We start from the raw sequence: 14409 nt of genomic DNA, 5'->3' as shown, positions 1-14409 counted from the left end.
TAGGGGTGACTGAGTAGCTTTAAGGGGAAAAACCAAACATTTACTTTGAGAAATGTTTATTTTGGCTGTTGTGAATAGTGAAGTGCTGGTAGGAAATGAAAGAAGTGCTCAGAGCTGAGAAGTCATGTGATGAACATGTACAGTAGATAGACACTGCCTGGAGGGGCAGCCAGGAGTAGGAAGAAAACACTGCATAGTTGTCTCTTGAGAAGAGAAGGGAAGTCAAAGGACTCCATTTGAATGTCTATGGCAGTTCTGTGGATTCTTTCAGGGTTTCTCTTCTCCCAAATGCCTTCATTCTCATTCTTAACATTGCCCAATGCTCTTCATCAAATACAAACCAGGGGCTGGGGAGATGGTTCCGTTGGTAAAGTGCTTGTGCGGGTATAAGGAACTGAGTTGATCCCCAGCATCCTCTTAAAAACGCCTGATGTGTCATGGTGGCGGATGCTCATAATTAAGCACCATGGGTGGGGGTAGAGACATGAAGATCTCTGGGCTCACTAGCCAGCCAGCCTGGCCTACGAAGTAAGGTGATTGGGCTGCTTGTACTAGCAGACGGCCCACACAGAGGGCTGTCTGCAGAGCTGCTGCTGTAGCTGGCCCTAACACACATAGCCGCTCCATAGCCTGGTAGTAGTGGCTGAAAGAGCAACCTCAAAGGGAAACTATTCAGAGAAGAAAGGTCCCCCCTCCCCCATGGTAGGCGAGGTGACTACCATCGAAAGTTGATAGGGCAGATGTTCGAATTGGTCATCGCCGCCCTCGTTAAAGGATTTAAAGAGGATTCATTCCAATTACAGGGCCTCGAAAGAGTCCTGTGTTGTATATTTTTTTGTTTTGCTGGTCTCAAGGTTTTCTATTTATTAAAGATTCTGGCAGTAGAGATGAGACTGATCCTTGAAGAGGGAGGAAGCTGTGCATTTGGTGAGCAACGCTAGGGCCTTTTGTTGGTATAGATCCTGGGTGTCTTCCTAGACTCCTTCTAACCAAAGTGTTCCTACCTGCAGATAACTACTCCATTGTGCTCATGAGTAGACCTTGTTGTTTTTAATGTGGTGGCGGTGCTGTTAGGCATGACAAAACTCACTATCAGAGTTTTATTAGGAAGAAGGAGAGATAGGACAGAATGTGGTCTGTTGGAAAGACACATGAGGAGGAGGAAGAGATGGAGGAGGAAAGAGAGCAGAGGGAGGAGTCTGTAACCAGCCTTTGTGTGTGTGTGTGTGTGTGTGTGTGTGTGTGTGTGTGTGTGTGTGTGTCAGAGCTGAGGACTAAACTCAGGGCCTTGTGCTTGCTAGGCAAGCACTCTACCACTGAGCTAAATCCCCAACCCCCAAAGATTGATTGATTGATTGATTGATTATGTATACAGAAGAGGGTGCCAGATCTCATTACAGATGGTTGTGAGCCACCATGTGGGTGCTGGGAATTGAACTCAGGACCTCTGGAAGAGCAGTCGGTGCTCTTAACCTCTGAGCCATTTCTCCAGCCCTTGTAACCAGCTTTTTAAGGATTCCCTTGTACATGCACATATAGGCTAATGGAGCTACTACACACATGGGTGATTGCGCTGCGTGCAAATTACAAGATCACAAAAAGGCCCCTTACTTGGCTTACATGTTCGGTCATGTAAATGGAGGAGTGGCCAGGAATCCCAACAGACCTCATCTGAGAAGGAATTTGGGGCTGAGGCTGTACTTGGCTGCTAGAGAACAATGTGACCTTGAAAGGGACTTTTAAAGCTAGGAGCAGTGGAACAAGTCTAGGGAGGTAAAGGCAGGAGGTCTGGAGTTTGAGATCATCTTCTATATAGCAAACTTGAGATCATTCAATGGGTGTGGTAGCTTGAATAACAGATGTCCCCCACAGTCTTAGGTATTTCAATACTTGACCCTAGTTGGTTGTACTGTTAGGGGAAGCTGAGGAGGTGTGGCCTTGTTGGAGGAAAAATGTCATTTTGAGGTGGGCTTTGTATCATTTCAGGTTGGCTCTCTCTGTTCAGATGTGAATGCTCAGCTCTTCTGTCACTGTGTGTATTGGGGTGACGGAGACTAACCACTCTGAAACTGTAGGCCCAAACTGCCTTGTCATGATGCTTCATCACAGAACAGAAAAGTAACTGATAAAGTGGGTCAAGGCACCTGCTGGACAAGCCTTACAAACTGAGTTTGATTCCTGGAACCTGTGCAATGAGATGGAGAGAACTCTACAAAATTGTCCTCTGACCTCCACAGGTGACACACACACAGATGATGATGATGATGATGATGATGATGATGATGATGATGATGGTGGTGGTGGTGGTGGTGATGGTAATAATGATAAAAGTCATATAAAAAAGAAGTGCTGGGGCTGAGGAGATGGCTCAATTGTTTATTATTCATGTGTTAGGACCTGATTTGTAATCCCCAAAACCCATGTAGAAAAGCCTGGTGTAGCAGTTTCCACCTGTAATCTTAGTACTAATATTGCGAAGGTGGAGACTAGAGGATCAGTGGGACTTACTAGACAGCCAGTCTAGCCCAACTGGTAGATTCCTTGCCTCAAAAAACAAGATGGTTGTGAGGCATGATGGCACACACCTTTAGTCCTCAAATATGGTAGGCAAAAGCAAGTGGATCTCTGTGAGTTCAGAGCCAATCAGGGCTACAGAAAGATACCATGTCTCAAAGAAAAACAAAACCAGAATGGCTCGGTAGTTGACGGTCCTGCTGTGCAAGTCTGGCAACTTGGGTTTCATGCCTGGAACCACATAAAGGCGAAAGGAGAAAACTTGGTCTCAGAAATTGCCCTCTGACCTCCATACACACAACATGGCACATGCACACCCCATACACACATCAGGCACATACACATACATACACAGTACAATAGAAATACACCAGAACTGTAGGATTGAAGAGGCCCTGGTGAAGTGAAGGGATGTTGCCAAATATTTGATTACATTGTGAACCCCGAATTATTTACCAGAAAAACCTGCTTCTAGATGCAATGTGGTTCAGCCATAGCACACACCTTTAATCCAAGACCTTTCTGCTTGAATATTGTAAACAAGATTAAATAAAAATCAACCATGGGTCAAGAGCAAGCAACCAGTTGATAGAAAAACACAGTAGTGACTAAGAGGAAGTCAGGAGGACAGGGAGAGAAAAGCACAGGAAATAGAAGGGCGGGGCATCCGGTCAAAGGAGTTTGTTTGAGACGGTGTAGGAAAATGCTCTTTTTCTGGGACATCAGCAGAAGAGGAAGCAGCTGGGTGCTTTCTCTGCCTAAGCTAGCAGGTTTTCACCCAGCATCTGGCTCTGATAAAATAGAATGATACTTAGTTAAAAACAACAAAGGGGTTCAAGAGAACCACCAGGAAAGGACTTACAACTTCTCCCCAACATACCAGAACCCCAAGAACACACAGCACCATATGGAGCCTCCTAGAACCAGAGGAGAACTGAGCATTTCACCTTTCAACTAACTCAATGCAAATGTGCCAGCAATCCACTCACTAAGTATTCCTTTTCCTATTTTCTGTTCATTATAATCTCAGACTGCATGTATGTCTTTCAGGGGGTTGCCTTGGTTTGTACGTTGCCCAGTTAAGTCTTAGGGCTGGTGTCTCACAGCCAGTTTGCTGGAGGCTTCCTTCCATACTGGGCTCACCAGGCACCTCTCAGATGCTGCCCTCTTCTTTCTATGCCATTCTTCCTTTTCTCATCCTTATCCCTTCCTCTTTTTACTAACTAGCTATAACCTTCCATGGCTTTAAAAAGCTGGAAAGCCTGTGGACCTCAGCAGGACCCAATTTTCCCCAGCCTTTTGTACATTTTTAAAGTCAATCTAGTTCTTAATCCTTCTTAACTACTGTCCTAGTTAGTCTGTGGTCAACTTGGCACAAGCCAGGGCCATCTGAAAAGAGGAAGCTTCAACTGAAAAAATGCCTCATTAGATTGGGCTGTAGACAAGTCTGTGGCGACAATTTCTTGATTAGTTATTGGTGTGAAAGGGCCCAAGCGACTGCACAGTGCCACCCTGGACAAGTGGTCCGGAGGTGTGTAAGAGAGCAATTGAGCAGGCCAGTGAGCAGCACTCCTCCATAGCTTCTGCTTCAGTTTCTACCTCCAGGTTTGGGCCTTGCTGGAGTTCCTTCAACCATGGACTGTGATGTAGAACTGCAAGCTGAAATGAACCTTTTCCTCACCGTTTTGCTTTTGGTCTTGGTGTTTTTATCTATCACAGCAATAGGAACTTTCACTAAGACGCCTGCCCCACTTCCTCCCACTCCTGACAGTAACTAACCTCTGAGGCTGCTCTGTACTGTCCTTAGTTGTTGATCTTCCAACAGTTATTGAGATCAAAGTAACCACTGTTGTACATGATATTAGATAATATTAAAATAAATAAATGTTCGAAACAGGTGACAACAAATACTGAAAAGAATATGGGGAAAGAAGAAATGTTATTCGCTGCTGATGGGGGTGTATGTCAGTGCAGTTACTATGGAAGTCAGTGTGGAGCTATAATTAGGAGCTGAAGAGATGTCTCAGTGGTTAAGAGCACTGACTGCTCTTCCAAAGGATCCAGGTTTAATTCCCAGCACCGACATGGCAGCTCACAACTGTCTGTAACTCCAGTTCCAGGGGATTCAAGACCCTCACACAGGCATACAAGCAAGCAAAACACCAGTGCATATAAAATTTAAAAAGTGCTGGGTGGTGGTGGCACACGCCTGTAATCCCAGCACTGGGGAGGCAGAGCCAGGTGGATCTCTGTGAGTTTGAGGCCAGCCTGGGCTACCAAGGGAGTTCCAGGAAAGGCACAAAGCTACACAGAGAAACCCTGTCTCAAAAAATAAAATAAAATTTTAAAAAGTTAGCTGGGCAGTGGTGGCGCACGCCTTTAATCCCAGCACTTGGGAGGCAGAGGCAGGTGGATCTCTGTGAGTTCGAGGCCAGCCTGGTCTACAGAGCTAGTCCAGGACAGACTCCAAAGCTACAAAGAGAAACCCTGTCTCGAAAAACCAAAACCAAAACCAAAACCAAAACCAAAATAACAAAAAAACCTTCCTTCTGCTGACTAGCTTTCATAGCGCCAGAAGGTGCTATGCAGGATACTGGGGGAAAGCCATCCGAGGCATCCCTGCAGCTAACACTGCATGTTGTAAGCCAGCCTGCCAAGATATGCCCACTGATGCCATAGTAGTATGAAGTTCATGTGGTAACCAACTGCTTTTAGATTGGAATGAAAGCCTACTCCCCAGGGAGCAATTCAGGCCTGGTGTGGTGAATCTGGTCAAAAACCCTGGCTCAGGAAATCACAGCCTCTGGGAAGAACTTACTATTGTTGTTTTTCTTAAATGGATATGTTTGTCAAGCCACTTTTTTTTTTTTTTTCCCAAAGCTGAGGACCGAACCCAGGGCCTTGCACTTGCTAGGCAAGCGCTCTACCACTGAGCTAAATCCCCAACCCAAGCCACATTCTTGACAGGGTTTCTCTGTGTTGTTTTGGTGTCTGTCCTAGATCTCGCTCTGTAGACCAGGCTGGCCTCGAACTCACAGAGATCCACCTGGCTCTGCCTCCCAGTGCTGGGATTAAAGACATGCGCCACCACTGCCTCTGGCCACATTCTGAATATTTATGTGTATACCCTAGATCACAGTTTCCCTCAACCTGGCCAGAGAAGCTTCTCTCTGCATCAGTCAACAGTTAATGCAGAGACTAATAACTGGTCAAAGTGCAGAGAATAAGTGATGCTGAGTGGTCAATCTTTTTTACTTTTTATTAATTTACTTGGTTAGTTTGGTTTGGTTTGGGCTTTTGAGACAGGATCTCACTATGTAGCCCTGGCTGTCCTGGAACTCTCTATGTAGACCAGGCTGGCCTCAAACTTACAGAGATCTGCCTGCCTCTGCCTCCTGAGTGCTCAGCCTTTAATGAAACTTCTGTAATAGCAACCACCAGGTCTAGGGAACATTGAAGTAGAGGGGGAGAAGGAACGTAAGAACTGGAGGAGGGAAGCATGGTGAAATGCGGTCCTTTGGAGAGGACATGGCTGCTGCCCTCATGGACTCACTGCCGCATGTTTACCTGCACAAGGCCAAGCCAACAAGATTGGGCAACAATCCAGCAGACAGGACTAACTCAAGATAAGAGGAGGGAGAGGAGAGTGAGGTAGGGTTTGGTTGAATATGATCAAGATACACTGTATGCACACAAGAAACTGTCAAAGAATAAACAAGACATTCTAAAACTGTGAACAAGATAAAGTGTCTTAGTTAGGGTTTCTGTTGCTGTGCAGAGATACCATGACTACGGTAACTCTTATAAAGGAAAACATTTAATTGGGGCTAACTTACAGTCTCAGAGGTTTAGTCCACTATCATCATGGGAAGACCTGGTGGTAAGCAGGCAGACGTGGTGCTAGAGAAGGAACTGAGAGTTCTACATCTTGATCTGAAGGCAGCAACAGAAGACTGTGTACCACACTGGGCGTAGCTTGAGCATGTGAGACCTCAAAGCCCGTCCCCATGGTGACACACTTCCTCAAAAAAAGCCACTCCCTATGGGCCAACCATTCAAACACATGAGTCTATAGGGGCCATTCCTATTGAAACCACCACAAAAAGCAATAGTAGGTATCAGACATCAATCTGCACAGGTACATGCACACATAAGCGTACACTGAATACACACACAAATATACACAAATATTTTTGTGATTGCATCAGCAGCACATATACTAAAACTGAAAACAAAAGATTAGCATAGACCTAAACAAGGATGAAACATAAATTCATGAAGTGTTCCATTATTTAAAAAAAAAAAAAAAAAAAAAGGACGTGGGGAAGGGTGACTAGAGATGGCTCAGAAATTAGGAGCACTGGCTGCTATTCTGAAGGACCTGGGTTTGATTCCCAGCACTCACATGCCTGCTCATAACTGTAACTCAAGTTCCAGGGGATCTGACACTCTATTCTGGCTTCTGTGGGCACTGGGCACTCCTACGGTGCAGATATGCATTCAGGCAGAACACCCAACTAACAAAATTAAAAAGAAAGTAACTGTTAAACCCCTTAGTAACCCTCCTCCGCTACCCAAGAGAGACACACTCAATTCTTGTTCAATGACCTCCTAGAAAAGGACAAGTCTCCCTCACTTGGAAAAGAGCAGAGAAGCCTAGTATCGTCCAAAGGCACATGGTAGGACGAATCTGGCCAGCAGTGGACAAAGCAGGCTACCCTCTGCCTGGCATGTCACTCCCTATTTTTTTTTTTTTTGTTTTAAATGTTTTTTTTTTAATATAAGATCTTTATTGACAGATAATTCACATAGTATACAATTTTCCTGTTTGCACAATTTGATACACTTTAGTCCAGCATCCTCATAGGACCATGACACCATCACCACTTCCTTTTTTAGAACATCGCTGTCTTCAATTCCCCCCCTTTTTTTCTTCTTTTGAATGCCATTTATTGAAGGAGGGAGGTCTAAAATACAGGCTTACAGCACAATGGGAGAACCCCGGAGGGCAGCAGTTCGCTTCTGATGTTTTTTGGTTTTGGTTTTGTTTTTGTTTTGGAGCACTCCCTCTTTTGAGAGGCAGGCAGTTTAGCTTGGCTGGGGAAGTTTCTCATTCCTGAAATAGGGTTCCTGAGTCACAAGGTGTCAGGGTCTAGACAGAGGGTAAGTGGACCAATGGGTCCCCATCAGACCCAGCCCTCTCTCCATGAACACCAGGTCCAAATAAAAGTAATAAGGCTGCCAGTCTCTTATCTACTTCACTGTCCCCAAGCTACTCCACACAGCCCAGAACCCCCACTGTTGGCACAAAAAGCCAGAACCCTAAACACCCGTGTGTGTGTGTGTGTGTGTGTGTGTGTGTGTGTGTGTGTGTGTGTGTGTGTTTGGGGGCTCAAATTCAGGTTGTCAGTCCTAGTAGCAAGCACCTTTACCTGCCAAGCCATCTTTCCAACCCTGGGACTTTCTTTTAAGACCTAGAAAGATTAAAGAAGCCCCTTTTCCTCTGGGGTAGGGACTGAAGCCCAGTAGCCACAATTCTCCCTTCTCTCATTCCTTAGCTCTAAGTTGCCTGGGACCCAGCACTGGCTCTACCCTGGGTGTGGTAAGTGAGCTGTGTCCTTAAGAGCAGGTGGGGAGGGAGGGCTGGCTACAGGAGCATAAGAAGTAGGAGGGCTACTTCCCTCCAGACTGCTGGTGTGTGGCCCAGGGCGGAGCCCCTTGGTTTAAAGAGCAGAACCCATCCAGGCTGTCCTCAGACTTGCTCTCTGTACCTCGTACCACTAACCTAGCTTGGGTGAGCTTCAGGGTGAGTAGATATTTGCTAGAACTTGGAAGGGGGTGGCCAAGAGACCATCGAAGAAGGTGGTGGATGCTGATCCCAGGACTCTAAGAGAAGTAAGCAACTGTTTGGGGGTTGTGAGGACAGAGATGGCCTTCCGGGGCCTGGAGACTTCTGACTTTGTGTAGCAGAGGATTCAGGGCTAGAGGAAGTAAGAGCCAACCTTTAGCAGAAGTATGTGTGAAGGTGGAAACGAGACATAATCCAGGAGCGGTGAGGGAAGGGATAGGAGAAACTGACGAAAGGGAGAAAATCAGCTTCAGAAACTGGCTGGACCATAAACTCTCATGTCCATGAGTGTTCAGTCAGTTTTCCATCTTAGAGAAAAAGGTCCTTGTAGTTTGCATATATTGTAGCAGGTTTTCAGTGCCTGGCATGTTTTTTTAGGACTAACATACCATAGCTCACTTAAACTCATCTGCATAATTTACAAGGTTGCTATTATTTACAGACACTGAAAATACATATATGATACCTACTAAGTCACATGGCTGGCAAGTGGATGAGAGGGGACTGGGTCCAGCCAGTTGGTGCCAGATCTGTGATCTCATAGGCCAGAGCTAGGTATAGGAGATAGTAACCCTTGACACTAGCCTATAGCTACCACCACAGAGAAGGGGATGAGGATTTTTCTCTAAAACTCAGCTCTACAAGGTGTGTCACATACAATGTGTAAATTCGGCTCTGGGTAGGACCTACTCATAGGAGAAAGGAGCTATGTTTCAGCCAGGTGCCTACCCTCTGAGTGCAGTCTGGGGCTGCTTGGAACAGAGTCCCTAGCTCCAAGAAAGGAGCCTGGAAATGCGCCTTCCAGGCCTGGTGCAGGAGTTTTTAGACTATCTATTCATTCAGCCTTGCTACCTGAGGCCCAGATCTTTTCCAACAGAATAGCCAGGGCCTGGACACCTGGTTAGGAAAGCCTCGCTCCTACTGCCTTAGGGCAGCCATTTGACTTCAGTGTTTGGTTTTCTCTTCCTGAATCCCTTCTGCTGCCATCTCTTATGACACAGATGACAGTATCTTTGTAAAGCTCTTCACAAAGCCCTCTGAGGTCACTGCAGGGTGTTGTTTTGAACACTTAACTAGAATTAACCAATTCACATACCAAGGCTCTCACTTGTGCCCTATGCAGATGTGAGAGTAGAAAGCAGTCATTTTTGTAAGTGCTTGCCTCTTAATTCTCACACAAGTTCTGCCTCTTACTGATAGAGTGAGCTGTGGTAGGTCAGGTTGGACCACACCAGAGCCAATCCCACCTACTTCTACTCTGCATCTCACCTGCAGCCTGCAGCCTGCAGCCTTGTCCTGTGTCCTGACATGAAGGGAGTAACCCGGGCCTTTCTCCTGGTGTTAGCAGGTGAGTTCTCCATCATTCCACTCAAGACATTGGAGACCAGACAGCCTCTCCCCAGAGGATGACTGCCACCCAATAAATGTGTTTACACTTAAAATGTCGGCGGCATGAAACATTAGTACAGATGGACACTGAAAAAACTGTTAATGGCTATTGGGACAGTAGACTGCAGAAAGTGGACAGTGCACTTCAAGGTGTGCTGTTTCTTCGAGAGGCAAAGAGTCTGGCTCTATCAAAGCTTCTGGGGCAAGGTTAAAAATGAACCTAGCATCCTGTTCAGAGCACAAGAAGGAACAGCAGGGCAAGAAATAGGAAGGGCTGTGAATGGGAAGCTATGGGCTTCAGTATGAGTTGCAAAAGCCAAGGCCTGCTTGGGACTGAAGATAAAAGGCACCTGCCAGGCCCAGAGTCACTTCCCAGATCCCTCTAGATAGCTGTCATTTTAGACACCAGAGTGATAGACAAACACCCACTCTTCCACTTTCCCTACCCAGCTCTGCCTGCCTTAGAAGCCAATGAACCAATTGGTAAGTAACCACCACTGCACTCTGGCAAATAACATCTGCCACATGCCTGCATTTCCCCTCTAAGACTCCATATCCTGTCTCCTAATCCTGGCATTCATTTATTTACTATTTTTCATTTACTGTAGATAAAGGCAGTCCCTTCTATTATGGTAAGAGTTGGTGCCAACCCCCACCCCTACCCACTCATCCCATTCAATCCTTGTCTACTTTGGACCTCTTTGCCAGGTCAGCTGAGGAGGGTGATACATAACCTAAGACAAAGTGGGGTGGGACATCAAACCTGTTTTTTGTGAGAGCTCAATGCAGTGAGTGAGGAAAGAGGGTGCCCTGGGGCACAGAGCTGGGGTTGGAAACCTGGGACTGAGCTCAGTGAACCTTGTCCTCCTCTCTCAAGGTTCTTCCACTTTGCCTCTCATAGTACTTGTCCCGTAAGACACTATTACACGATGTACCTATTGGTCTCTTTTTCACTGTCTGGGATATAAGTGCCATGTGGGCAAACACTTATAGGGCCAGCGAGTGCTTGTAAAGGTCTCCCACAAAACCACACCCCCAACCCCATAAATGCCTTTTGAATGAATGTGTGAGTGTACTGTGAGATATCGTTGTCTCCTCTTTGCACACCTCCTCCACCAAGACTGGGAGAGCCTACAACTGGGTGGATTGGTCTTTGGAGGGCTCCTGTGCATCGCTGGAATAGCCATGGCCCTGAGTAAGTACAGGGATTGGCAGAGTGGGGAAAGGAAGGCTCAAACTCAGGCTGGCTGGCTATGTTCTTCCTCTCCCAGGTGGCAAGTGCAAATGTAGGTGCAGTCATAAGCCCAGGTAAGACAGTGACCCAGTTGTATGTACCTTTGGCTGAGCACACCTATGTGGTGATAAAAGTTCTAAGACCTGCAGAATGACTGACAGCCTGCCTATTCATTGGACTTTAAGTAGGATTTGTTTGAAGATAATAAACCCTCAGTGGCCTCAATTCAGGAAAAACCCATGAAGAGTATTAAGGTGTGCCCCCAAGTGGGCATGGCAGTGCACACCTATAATCCCAGAACTTGGTAAAAGTAGATTAGGTCAAGATCATTCTTGGTTACATACCAAAAAGACTAGCCTGAGCTACATGAGACCCTGTCTCAAAAGCTCAAATATTTGCCATGTCTTTGTAAGGACAACAGGAGATCTTGATGCTAATCTGAGTGCTTCCTTTCTCTAGTTCCTTACCTGGGAAAACCACCCCACTCATCACTCCAGGTGAGCTGGACCCCTTCGGGATGCAGGGATGGAGACTGATGGGGTAGCAGAGGGAATAGGTCACTGGAAAACTGACCCAACTCTCCACAGGCTCTGCAGGTACCTGCTGAATTGAACACAGGACAAACTTGGAAGTAGCTCTTGCCAGTCTCCTGTTCCGGCTCTCTGGAGACCTCCCCTTCCATGATGGCCTCTCTAGCACATACTGCTAAGTCTTCGGTGATAGGGAAGGGTAACCCAAGCTTATTTTGTATTAAACTGGTCTTGCTGCTCCTTTTGTGGTCTTGTGAACCCTCTGTGGATGTGGTGGGGAGGACAGGGGTGTGGAAGTGTCTGGTGAGTTGTCTAGGTCCTGTAATCTTTTTAACTAGAAGCCCACTCCCAGCAAGACCCTACTAATTGTGCCATAAATGTTCAACCCAGGCCACCAAAACCCACAGGATTGAATGCACCATGGAAGAGAACACAATGTTTTATCCAAAGATTAGAATCTTCACTTTGTGCCTAGAGAACCCAGCAGTCCTGACACAACCTAGAATGTTCCTCAGTGGTTCAGCTGCTCTAAAACCACATCTTACTCATCAGGGATCCATTAACCAATCTACCCTGGTAAAATCTTGTATAGCCCTCAGACCAGCAGATGAGGGAACTTCCAATGTCCTGGGACACGAGTGTATCCAGTCTCACCACACTAAGAAGGGTTAAACGGCAAAAGCCAGAACCCAAAGGACCTCTTGGTAGCAGCCCGCCTCTTGCGTAGGGTAGAATGCTGGGTGTTTGGAGCAGGAAGCAGGCAGTTAATGCTAGTGGTCCAGAATCGGGCCCAGTAGTAGTATCTGAATTGAGCCCTCAAAGGTAAAGAGAAAATTTTGCTACAGCATCCCCCTGGATGAGAGAAAACAGGGCATGCAAATGTCCAGGGGACAAAATGACCGGGGCTGTGCCTCTAAATAAGTGTGACTAACACAGGTATGATCCAGAGAGGCAGCCGCTTCAGAGGCACCAAAAGAACTGGAGAACCAAACCCAGCAGCACCCCCTTAAGGCGCTTCGCAGTACTCTTCAGCTCTGGTGGAAACCGGCTCAAAACAGGGAGACAGGCACATCTCTGGTGACCTGTCGAGCTAGCTGTTTGTCTCATAAGCCAAGACTTAGGAAGCTCTGCTATACGCAATTCTATTTGGGTGAAACTGGCTCTTGCCTAGTACACCCTTGATTTGAGATGTAGATCACTTTCCAGCCACACATCTGGGAGAAGGTACCAAACGCATCCCACCTATCGTGAGCTGCTTTCCCTGTGTATGCTTCGTGGTAGAACTCCCAAGTAACTCCCAAGTACGTCCTGTTACTTTCTGGCTGCCAAAACTGCACACAGTACAGGCTAGCCTTGAACTTTCTATGAAACACAAGTTGAACTTGAAGCTCTGCTGTTTCTCTTGCCTTCACCAACCACAAGAAATTTTCAGTGTGGACCATCACAGTGGTTTATGTGGTGCTGGGGCACAAACCCAGGGCTTCATTCATGAATGGTAGGAAAGGGCTCTGCCAACTGAGCAATTATCACCAGCCTTAAAATGGTTCTCAAAATTTAGATCCCGTACCCCATTATTAGCAACCATTTCGAGGTTCAAGGCTTCAGTGTCCTGTCTATGGCTTGTGAGTACCAAATCACAAGCTTATTCTGCAGGAAAAAAAAAAAAAAAGGAACATATGGAATGCAATGCTGGCTTTGTAGTGGGGACAAGAGGTAAGAATAATCTATGAGCTCCAGCCAAATCTTGTAGGGAAAAGGCTTTCTTTTCATCTGAGAAGTGGTTCAGATTGAAAACTGCCTCTCTAGGTTTTTCTGTGTAGTTACTGGAAACACTTCAGAGCACCTGCTCACCAGACTATTACACCTTGGCAGGAGATAACAAGCCCTTCATATCCGGTTCACTCAGCTTAACAGCCTAGAAGCTGGGGGTTCTATACCAGTAGTTCTCAACCTGTGGGTTTCAACCCCTTTGAACGTCAAACAACCCTTTCATAGGGGTTGCCTAACACAATCAGAAAAAAATATATATTTACAGTATGGTTCGTAATAGCAGCCAAGTTAATTATGAAGTAGCAATGAAATAATGTAATGGTTGGGGGTCACATGAGAAACTTAAAGGGATGCAGCATTAGAGAGATGAGGAAACATTGTACTTACTAACCATCCCTGACATACACAAAAGTTCTCACTTGCTGTGAAGTCCACAGCCTCAAAATCAGGAATTCCTCCTGTTCTTGAAGAACCTTGTTTTCTATGCAGACAGCCCAGTGACTATGCCTACTTTATGTCCCTCCTGCTTATCTGCCATATTGAAGATTACCTTGTTTTCTTGAGGCAGGGTCTCATGTAGCCTACCTTGACCTTGAACAGCTAATCTTCCATCTTTAAGACCACTGAGATTATAGTCGGAAACACTGTATCTGGTTTTATTGCTCTGGGTCTGAAACTCAGCCTTGTACATGCTGTGCAAGTATTCTACAACTTAGGATATACCCCTAACCTTTGAGCATGATGTGCAGGTGTTCTGTAAGATATACTCCCCTAGCCTGGAACTTAAAACTGGAATACCTAATATAGAACAAATTAATAAAAGTATGATGGGCAAGCATCTTTAATTTTAGGACCTGGGAAGTAGACACAACATAATCACAGCAAGTTTGAGGCCAACCTGGGCTAGTGACTTTCAGGTCTGCCACACCACATAAGATATTCCCAAGAACAAGAAGCTCATTTGGTAAAGACAAGAGTTTGGATCTTCTCTAAAAGCCAGGCACAGCAATGCATACCTATAACCCTATGGATGGAGGTGGGGTTGAGTAGATGGGTCTTTACAGCTCATTGGCTAGCCAGCCTAGCTGAATTGAAGAGCTCCAGGTTCTGCCCCAAAAAAAATT

General features: G+C 46.1%; 1 long non-coding RNA gene and 1 pseudogene across 1 annotated transcript in view; one reads left to right on the top strand and one right to left on the bottom strand.

Moving 5' to 3' along the window:
- LOC118579576 overlaps positions 1–14409 on the bottom strand; it is a 103081-nt gene that overhangs the window by 78989 nt on the left and 9683 nt on the right. The gene's annotated exons all lie outside the window — the stretch shown is intronic.
- On the top strand, positions 6710–6809 carry LOC118580947 (annotated as a pseudogene).

This window comes from Onychomys torridus, chromosome 3, assembly GCF_903995425.1.
Source record: "Onychomys torridus chromosome 3, mOncTor1.1, whole genome shotgun sequence".
Lineage (NCBI taxonomy): Eukaryota > Metazoa > Chordata > Mammalia > Rodentia > Cricetidae > Onychomys > Onychomys torridus.
Note: the sequence above shows the minus strand (reverse complement) of the source record. Positions and strands in the feature narration are given on the sequence as shown.